At 44.3% G+C, this 10,393-nt stretch overlaps 1 long non-coding RNA gene across 2 annotated transcripts; it reads left to right on the plus strand.

The window, feature by feature from the left end:
• The first annotated feature begins 3,243 nt into the window (after positions 1–3,243).
• On the plus strand, positions 3,244–7,905 carry LOC123122185 (uncharacterized). 2 transcript variants are annotated; one of them, XR_006460099.1, is made up of 4 exons: positions 3,244–3,717; positions 4,352–4,466; positions 4,545–4,933; positions 7,406–7,905. It is a non-coding gene; the product is annotated as an uncharacterized lncRNA (long non-coding RNA). The 2 variants fall into 2 exon arrangements; XR_006460098.1 differs by having other exon boundaries at positions 4,352–4,933.
• The last annotated feature ends 2,488 nt before the right edge of the window (positions 7,906–10,393 follow it).

Below are 10,393 nucleotides of genomic sequence, written 5' to 3' on the forward strand. Positions count from 1 at the left end.
CACCTGGGCACGCCTGGGGGGCTGGCGCGCCCTGGTGGGTTGTGCCCACCCAGGTGCCCCCCTCAGGTCTATCCTGGCTCCAGAAATTCTCTTTTATTGTATAAAAAATCCTTGCAAAGTTTCGTTCCATTCCGAGAACTTTTATTTTTGCACAAAAACAACACCATGGTAGTTCTGCTGAAAACAGCGTCAGTCCGGGGTTTTCATTCAAATCATGCAAATTAGAGTCCAAAACAAGAGGAAAAGCGTTAGGAAAAATAGATACATTGGAGACGTATCAGCATCCAACCATAAAAGCGCATGACAACCTCTGCTTCCCTCTGCGAAGGGCCTATCTTTTACTTTTATCTTCTACCCTTATACAAGAGTCTTGGTGATCATCACCTTTCCTTTTTACACTTTTTTCCTTTGGCAAGCACTTTGTGTTGGAGCGATCCGGATATATATATATAGGGTGGGTCTATTATGATAACACCCCCTTAAGACCTTATTCTAATAACAACCAGCTTATTCTAATAACACTTCTGCACTGCAGAAAACTCCGAACAGAACCACAGGACAAAGAAAAAAAAGACGAGCCACCACCGCACCCACCTCCTTCCTCCACTCCACCCCCAACCTCTGCCCGCATCCACCCACTCCCGACCTACCTCCTTCCCCCATTCCACCCCAAGCACGCCCACCGGTGGTGGTTCCGGACCGGCAACAACCCCAGAGGGCCTCCCGGTGGTGGATCCAAGCCGGCTAGCCCCCCTACCCCCTCAGCTTCTTCCCCACAACCCCCAATCCCAACCCTCTCCATGGCCAGCAGCCCACTAGAGGCCACCCAACCCCCGGCGACCTCCCGTGCCAGATCCCACGCCTCCCCACCTCCACCTTCTTCCCCACTCTCCTCCGCCGCGCCCACATCCCTCCCGGTCCCGGCCAACTCCAACCCCCCGCCGCCCCCATCATCCAACCGCGCCTGCCCACCGCCCCGGGGCTGATCCAGGCGCGCCGCCCTCAAGCGTCACGCGCAGCTGCCTGTGTGGATCAGGCCCGTGACCACGGGATCCGGGCGGAGCTGGCCCTACCGTGCCATTAGCAGACGGGATCGAGCAGCAGCCGTTGTTGACCCACGCATGCTCCCTCGCCGATGGCCCTGGTCCGTTCATCCACGGTGCCTCGCGACCCTCGGGTTGTCGGGATTGAGCAGGCTGTCCCGCATCGGTGCCTCTTCGCGCATCTGCGGGCGTCCAACCTCGCGTCCGGACGGTTGGCTGCCACCTGCGGTAGCCGTGGTCCGAGGCCGGAGGAGCTCCACCTCACCTGCAGCCACCCAGAGTGCACGAAGACGGTCAACAACGGCGACGGCATCCTGGGAACATGAGTTGCCGCCGATGCAGTTCATAAAAGGCCCTTTTTCTCTTTGTTTTTGCAGATTTTGGATGTGCACTTCATCTTGTCTGGTTGCCCAGTGTAGTGCGCTTCCGATTTTCGCTCATTTTTTTGTTTCAGGCCACAAATCATTAAATCAAATGCAGTTCGCTGCGGAGTGGTTCGCCGTTCGCACAGCTCGGGTCGGGCGGTCCGCAGCATGTGGAGTCGCGGGCATGGGCATGCAGTGCGGTGTGTGTGTGTGTGTGCAGTGCTCAATAATAGTAGCTGTGGAGCACCAGGGGCGAGCACCATGTCCCCACCACTGTGTTGATGGCCAAACTCGGAGGAACCCCTGTGCGGTGCGGTGCTAGTTGTTCTTCTTCCACGGGTCAAACGAGCAAAGAAAAGTCGGGGTCAACACCACTCTTCCGCATGCAGTGCACTTCACCTCATGAGTGGTTGCAGTTTAGAGCGCATGTGCGAGCAGAGGACAGGTGCTTGCAGTTGAGAGCGTGTGTGCGTGCAGTGCGCCTTTTTGGTTCACTTATTCATTTTTCGATGGGGTTCACTTTGTGTGTAGCAGCTCATTACCCCTTTGTATGAAGTGCAATTTATTTCGTGTGTTTCAAAACTCACTCGACTAAAATCAACACCTGCAGTGCGTTTGGTCCTCGGATGCTGTTCACTTTTGAGAGTGATGCTGTTCACTTGCGCACAACATTGAAATGCGATTTTTTTAGCAAAACAACAAAAAAGTAATGTGGTTCGCTTAAATATATGTTGCGGTTCACTTGCCCCGTCTTTGCGGTCCACTCTTGTTCATAAAAAACGTTGAAAAAAAGACAACAAAAACTTGTCTGAGAAAATCTAGGCCCAACAAAAGAAATCATGAAGTTCACTTGACTGCCTGATGCAGTGCGGTTTTCTGTCTGACGCAGTGCGCTCATCTGTCTGATGCAGTTCCTTCGTCGATTTGGGTGTCGCGAAAAACAGTGTCTCCGTGTTTCGGTATTTTAAAATTGCTCTTAAACCGTAAGGATATGGAGAGAGTGTTCTACATGAAAAAGTTATGCCTCATCGATATCTTTCCAACGGTGTGTAATTTGAATCATTTTGACCAGCGATTTAAAAAAATTTCGCGAAAAACGGCCGCTGCCTCTCGTAGTCAGCCGCACGATTTTCAAAATTAACTAAAACCCGTAAGGAATCTCAAAAACATTTCAATATATGAAAGTTGCGCGCCGTCCATAGCTTTCCAACGGCGTATCACACGCCATTTCGACAAACAGTTAAAAAATTGGAGCGAAAACAGTACCGAAAAATTGAAAAACAGAATTTCGCGATTTAGTAAATTGAAAAGTGCTCTTAAACCGTAACGAATTAGAGAACATAATAAATATCAAAAAGATGCACCTCGACGATATCTTTCAAACGGTGTATCATTTGCTTCATTCGGACGAGCGGTTTAGAAATAAACACGAAAAAACGCTCGCTGCCACTCGTCGTGCGCCGCACCATTTTTAAAACTGCTCTTAAACCGTGAGGAATCTCGAAAAGCGTTCAACATGGCGAAGTTTTGCCTAATCCATAGCTTCTCAACGGTATATTACACGTCTTGTTTCGATAAACGGTTAAAAAACTAGAGCGAAAAAGGTACCCAAAAAACACCGCGTGCAGTTTTTTTGACACGAAGTTCACTCGCTTGAGTTCTGCAGCACACTTGGTTCGAACAATGACGTGCACTTGTGTTGAGCGTGCAGTGCGGAAGTATTATTAGAATAGTTATTCTGCTAATATACAGAGCTATTCTATTACTAGAAACAGAATATTATTGTGTTACTATCAGCACTATAAGGGCGCGATCTGACGAATATCGAAACCAATTGAGAGAGACCCGGCGAAAACTTCCCCGGACCGAAAACAAACCCAAAAATTGCCCCAACACTCATCGTCTCCGACACAACCCCGACCAGATCCTCGCCGCCCCGACCTCCTACCCGGCGCGCCGCCCCCCGGGCTCTCCCCCGGCGCGCCGCCGCCCGGCTCTCTCCCCCGCGCGTCGCCGCCTGGCTCTCCCTCCACGCCGCCGCCGGCTACCTCAGCAGACTCCGCCCCAGGCACAACTCACCCGTGCCAACAAAGGCCGTCCACCTTCTTCCTCCGCGCTCGTCCGTGATGAATGCGGCCGCGGGTTCGCCGGATCCGCCCCGGCGTTGCACACTCATCCGTGCTCCACTTGGTTTCCTCCTCCTCCCATGTCCCTCCTTCCCCCATCACAGTGACGTCCATTACCTTCTTCTATCATCAGCAGAGGGAGCAGGAGGTGCTCCAGCAGGCATCCACCGGCAAGATAGGCAGGTATGCCTCCATCTTCCACCTCCCCTACTCTCCGTTGGTGCAGGAGCGACACCGTGTAGTTCGCCCGCATTGTTGAACTGTACATGAGACTTGGCAGCGTGTATTGTCTGTTCAATTCCCTCTACACGACAACAGTACAATGATAGAAAAACAATCAGTTCAAAAATATATATGCTGGAGGTTTGTCGGACATTACAATTCTCCCTAAACTAAAACATTTGTTGTTCAAGACAAAAAAGATTATTTCTGTGATACATTAGCCAGGACATGTTCTTGCCCAAAAGTTTGTTCGGAACAAAAAGCACTATTGCATAATTATTAATCCATTTATGATAGTGATCCAATAGATGCTAATAACCAGTACCATTATTTCCTAATGCTTTATACAGTTAAAACATATCTATCATGAGTTTGGAGATTTGCTCATACCAAAGTAAACTAGCATCTGTATTGATCCAATATTTCTGTGACGTTTATAGAATCTTGGTTTGAAAATCTTGGTAAGATGCACATGGTACATTTGCCATTCAAGTTTTGACATATACCAAGTGATTTAAACTTTTCATATTGGCACTCTTGGCAATTGTTGATTAACGAACAATACTATTTTGGTTGGCTTTTGGTATGATGCCAGGAAAACTACTATCGTGTGCGGCTGCGGCAGGTTCTTGTCGCCATTGCCTGAGAGAAGCATCGCCTGTCCTGGGCTTTGTCCTGAGAGAAGCATCGCCGGTTGGGAGAGTTCGAAGGTCAGAGTATGAAGTTCAACATGGAAAATTGTCGTGGATTGCATTATTTGAGAATTTTCCATGTGTTCTGCATTTTAGGTAGCGCAGAATCAGTAAGTTCTACTACTGGTGCACGCCAAGTTCAAGGATTTTGCCATGCTCGAGCATCCACTGGCTCCGACCTCCACCTGCTGTCGCGCGCCTGGGATCCGCAACCTCTGACCTCGCGTGGACCTTGGCTGGTTTCTCTATCCCGAGTGCCGCCGCCGGCCTCCCTGCAGCATGGCTTTGGTTCCCTCTCCGGATGCGTCTGCGCCAACCATCTCTACGAGACTACCCTATTCCTTCGCTGGACTACTCCTTCCACCAGCAGCCCCCTAGCAAACCTCATGTCTCATATTTGTTCTTATTTTCTTGCAGGATGCATCAAAAAGCCAGATTCACAAATTCATCTTCTATATGCTTTTCAGTTCATCAACTTCCCATTGGTAAGTCCAATTTATTTTGTGTTTCAATCTTCTTCCTATAGCACTTGTGCTTGATAATGATGTTGTACACAAAATGGCTTATGAGATATCTGGATAATGTGTATACAAATGATTTTTGGTTACTATTTTGTATGATTCGTTTGGCAAAAAAGATTCTTGTTCTTTGTGGAGCTTTATACATCACTTCTGTCATCATAGCCTTTTCATGTCTGCACATCTACATGGAAAGGTTCGCCTACAAACTAGGGTTCACTTGGGTTCAAAAAAGTATATTTTACACACACACAATGCTTGAAGTTCGATTACTGATGCTTAGTAAGTACACTCTGTTTTGGGGGGTGCACATCTTGCTTAGAAAACATGGGTAAGTTCATGAAGAGAAAAATCATACGTTCAAAGTCTAGGAAAAGTGGTAATCCATAGGCCCATGCTGCAGTGCTGATGCATACATGCCTGCTTCTACCCGCAGCTTTACTAGTTGTTTGTTGAAAATTCCACTGTGTGTTTTTAGATGCTAAGTGCCAGTGCCATGGTTGATCTGTAGCAATGACAGATGCTAAGTGCCAGTGCCAAGGTGGTATACATAAAAACAATGAATTGTTGCAGTGTAGCTGAACTAGAGCATCGCAGGCTAATTAATTGTAGTTTCTTGTTGCGCAATGACAGTTTGTGTGCACCATGTGTGTAAGAATGTTGTTGCTGGATGGCCACAAAAAACAGAGCTTAATTAGTCTCTGCAATACAATGCTTGGTTGGAGAATTCTTTTTTCTTGTCCAGAGAAAATTATATCTATACTATGTGTATCAGTTCATGATATAATTTTTCATCAGTTCATAATTCTGTCTTCTTATGATAGATAAATATACTAGTTTGGATCTTCATTAGTTTCTCAGTCTTCAGCAAGGTTTTTGAGTCGCGACTTGGCGAGTCGCTGCGAGCCCTGCGGCTCGGCGTATAGTCGACGAAAGTCGCTGTATAGTCGCTGTATAGTCGCGAGTCGCCCTGATTTTTGGAAAACGACTTGGCGATTAGTCGGCGACTATACAGCGACTCAAAAACCATGGTCTTCAGTCTCATTTTCTTCTTCAGTACGTCTTGTCCCTATGCCATTCTTAGTAATTGTTTAGTATTAGCTATTCTGGTTATCATTCAGAGATAAGAGGTGAGTGTTTGGTGTTTCACTCCGTCTGGCGGGGAGGCGCCTCGGCCGCTCTCCGATGGGCCGTCTGATTGCCGCCCTCTCCGTCCGGTGGGCAGCAGACCTCTTGGCCGCTCTGCAGTGGTCCCTCTTGCCGTACCTCCGCATGGCCGTACTGTGCTGATACTGATGCTGCTGCGGCTGCTGCATCTTTGCGGTGGGCTTGCAGTTTCCTCATTGCCCTGCTTGATTTCTCCTAACTGCATCCTAGACACGCAGCTGCTCTGCTCTCCACACGAATTTAGTACACAATACTCTCTTTTGGAGAAATTCGAGTTTAAAAGATTACATGTTGAGATTCTTTTAAAAGGTGGACTAATCATCTAATTATTCTTATCATGGACTCAAAAATACTACTTTTAACCAACTAACAATTGGCCAATTGTATCCGGAAAACATAAAGTAATGGTCGGCTATGCTACTGCAAGTACTAACACTTGTATCCTTATTAAGGGGGTGCCTTTTCACATATTGAACATGGATACCTAAACTAGTCTTCTAATGAGCCTGTACTACTGTCTACGTACCACCATCTTTGCTGGGAATGGGATGCCCAAAAACTTATACTCATGTTTTTCTGTTTCTAAAATAGAGAATGTCCTTACTGACTCACACCAAGATGCACTTGAAACTTATATAGTTCGGTTCAGTTCTTATTGTCGGCATCCGGGGCAGTAGCCAGCCCAGCCTTCCCTCCCGCTCATCAGTCCAACTTCTTGCTCCGACGCCGGTCACTCAAAGAGCCGTGTGCAGGCCACCCGTGTTTCACCTCCTGATCCGGCTCAACTTTCTCCCTTCTTCAGCATTTTTGGTATGAATTTGATGAATCTTCTTGATACTCTGTTCTTACTCATTTAGAGCTAGTTTCGTTCCTGTATATATGTATCACTTAGTTTTCAGATGGCTCAATTTAGAGTACTTCCAACTCTGAAACTTGCCATGCATATTCGGGGATGGAATGTAAAATGGATGATCCTGTGATGGATTGATGTGCAGGTTCTTTGTGTACTTATTTTTGACAGATTGTAGTACTCTGTAGTGGTATTGAATTGGGAACCTATGGTGCTTCAGTTAGAAGATCGTTGATGCTAGCTTCTTCGAGTTTGTACTAAGTAGAATGACTAGTACTGAGAGCAAGTATTCTACAAATGTACATAGGATGATTTTATTAATGGATAAGGACATGAAATCATATCTTACTTCAAGTTTGAGCACACGACTATTTTGTATCTTTACTGTTTCTAATAGCAAGTTCTGCAATTGATCCGTCCAGATGGAAGAAGGAAATCAGTCCAACAGGCGCATCTAAAGTGACATGTCGTGCACCGCCCACTCGTCCTCAAGCTGCTCGTCGTGTCGTGCCGGCTTGCCATCAACCACAGTTGTGGCTCCACCCCCACGGTGCTTCCACAACCACCACACGCAGCCTCCCTCTATTGTTGCCCTCACCATGCTCTCCTGCGTATTGGCGGCCTCGACGAGCTGACTAATTGGTTGCTGCTCCTGCGTGCCACAGTACGCCGTCGAGCTGGTCACCATTTATATTTTTGTTTTAAGTTCATTTGTGTTCTTGTTGTCAGGTCGCCTGCAAATTTGTTATCGTTGTTAGTTCATGTGTGTTCTTGTTGTTAGGTCCTGTGCAAGTTTGTTATCAGTTCATGTGTATTGTGTTTCCTTTGTCGCTTTATTAGTACATATCCACCTTCAGCCCGTTCAATGATGTAAGCCAGCAAGTTCGAAAAGAAATGGATAAAACAATGGTGGTGGTGAAAAGAATACAGCCCATTCAATGATGTAAGCCACGCAAGTTTGAAAGGATTCACATCAGTACAAACTCTAGAGGGCATGTATATTATTTGCCCCACGGAAATTCAAAATGGTAAAAGTTCAAGATGTGAAATGAGAGAAGTACAGACCATCGTTGAAGTTGAAAAAAAAAAGAAACACAAAATATTTTCTTTGTTTTAAGAAAATGTCATTCAGTTCAATTATATAAACCAAGCAAGTTCGGGAATCATGATACCACTATTTTTATCAATGAATAAAGGAGGAGATATTTGTCAAAAAAAAAGGTATGTTACTACTCTTTTGAAAGAACAAAAAAGGAATTCTCGTGAAAACACGCTCAGTACAAAACCATACGGACATCAGTGCAAGTACTCTTTTTTTGAACCTTTCTAAATTACTCTATGAAAAATACATCAGTACAAACACACACACATATCAGTACAAGTACTCTGTTTTTTTTTACAGGAAAACAACACGATGTGTCTCACCATATTCGAAATTACCCATCAACAATTGCGTATTGGAGAAAACGTTCAACATGACTAAATTTCGCATTTTCGATAGCTATCCAACGATATATTATTTGCCCCATTTTGACAATCTTTTTAAAAAATTGCGTTCAAAATCAAATTGATCGTATTCGAATTCGTTTTTAAAACGTAAGGAATTAGAAAAATATTTCTATATCAAAAAGTTGCGCATTTTCCATAGCTTTCCAACGCCGTATCATTTGCATCAATCCAACAAACCGTTTGAAAAAAAACGCGAAAATACGTTTCGCCCAGAATTTCACTTTTTTCAAATTACTTTTAAATTGTATATAATTTGAAAAAACAGTAGATACATGGAAGATGCGGATTTTTACCAGCTTTCCAACGCTATCTTATTTGCTCAATTCCGACAAACCGTTTGAAAATTGAGTCCAAAATACGATTCACGTTTTCGGTTTTGAAAAAAACGGTTTTTTCAAAACTGCTCTTAAAACGTGATGATTTTGCAAAAAATTCCTATACGACTGTAATGTAGATGTCAAGAGCTTTTCAAGGATATATTACACGCTCCATTCCGACGAAAAGACAATCAGTTCGACGAGATGAAAATCGTCAGTACAAACGCCTGAAAACATCAGTTCAAGTAGGTTAACAGAATAATATTGTGTTATGCGAAACAGAATAGCCCATATATATATCCACTTGGATGTAGGTTTTCATAAAGTATTATTGTTGACATTTCCCTTGGGGTAAAATGTTGAGAGGTGAAACTATAAGCCTATACCTTTCTCTGTGTCCGATTAAAACTTTTGAACCCATAAATATCACGTGAGTGTTAGCAATTGTAAAAGATTAAATGATAGTTGAGTATGTGGAATTTGCTAAATGAAAGCTCTTACATAGACCCTTCCTGAAAATAAGATGAATTGCAATTGTTTGATGACTGAAAACATAGTTTGTTAGTTTTCACGAAAGTTTATGATCTATACTTTAATATATGAATAGCTTGTTACTTGATCATGAGAAGTTTTATGAGTGGAGCTATTGTTATGATATATAATGATGCTAGAAAAGGTGACTGAAATTATCATTGATCAAACCTGTGCACTTGCTAGCATTCACACTTCATAAATTATTATTTTTATCATTTACCTACTCGAGGACGAGCAAGAATTAAGCTTGGGGATACTGATACGTCTCCAACGTAACAATAATTTATGAAGTATTCATGCCATATTTATATTATTTTTACAAGATTTTGGTATGATTTGATTAGAACTAACCCGGATGAAAGAACATGCGGTGCCCCCATGTTTGGTTTTGGTAATTGATGACAATCTTTATGGACTAATGGTTGCCTTGAGTTATATTTGAAGGATTTGTCCATAGGCATTTCTTGAAGTTCATGTGTTGGTTTCAAGGAGTTTATGTGGTGACCAAGGTGTTATTAAGGAATTATCCAAAGATTGGTCATGTGAGAGTTGAGCTTATTGCAAGCATGTCTTAGAGAAGAAGATTATGTGATCATTCATGTATATCTTCAAGACATCATCCAAATGAAGAGAGTTGAAAAGATTCATGGTTGATCAAGACTAAGTCAAGAGTGAATCAACTTGATCAACTCACAAAGCGTAGAAGATGTACCGAGAGGGATCAAGCGATCCCATGGTGTGGTGAGCATTGTCAATTACGCTTTGTGTACTAACCCATGATCTTCGTGAGAGTTCTTTGTGGGGTTAGGTTGCGGTGTGCAAGTTCAAGTGAAGCATCATGAAGAGATCAAATGCTTGAAGCTTGCCGTCCATTGTGGTGACAATGGACTTGTGAAGATGTTGCGGTGTGCAAGTTCAAGTGAAGCATCATGAAGAGATCAAATGCTTGAAGCTTGCCGTCCATTGTGGTGACAATGGACTTGTGAAGATGTGCGGAAGAGTGGCTCACCCATAGTGGAGCATGGGGGAGCAATCAACTAGTCTTCATCG

This window comes from Triticum aestivum, chromosome 5D, assembly GCF_018294505.1.
Source record: "Triticum aestivum cultivar Chinese Spring chromosome 5D, IWGSC CS RefSeq v2.1, whole genome shotgun sequence".
Classification (NCBI taxonomy): domain Eukaryota; kingdom Viridiplantae; phylum Streptophyta; class Magnoliopsida; order Poales; family Poaceae; genus Triticum; species Triticum aestivum.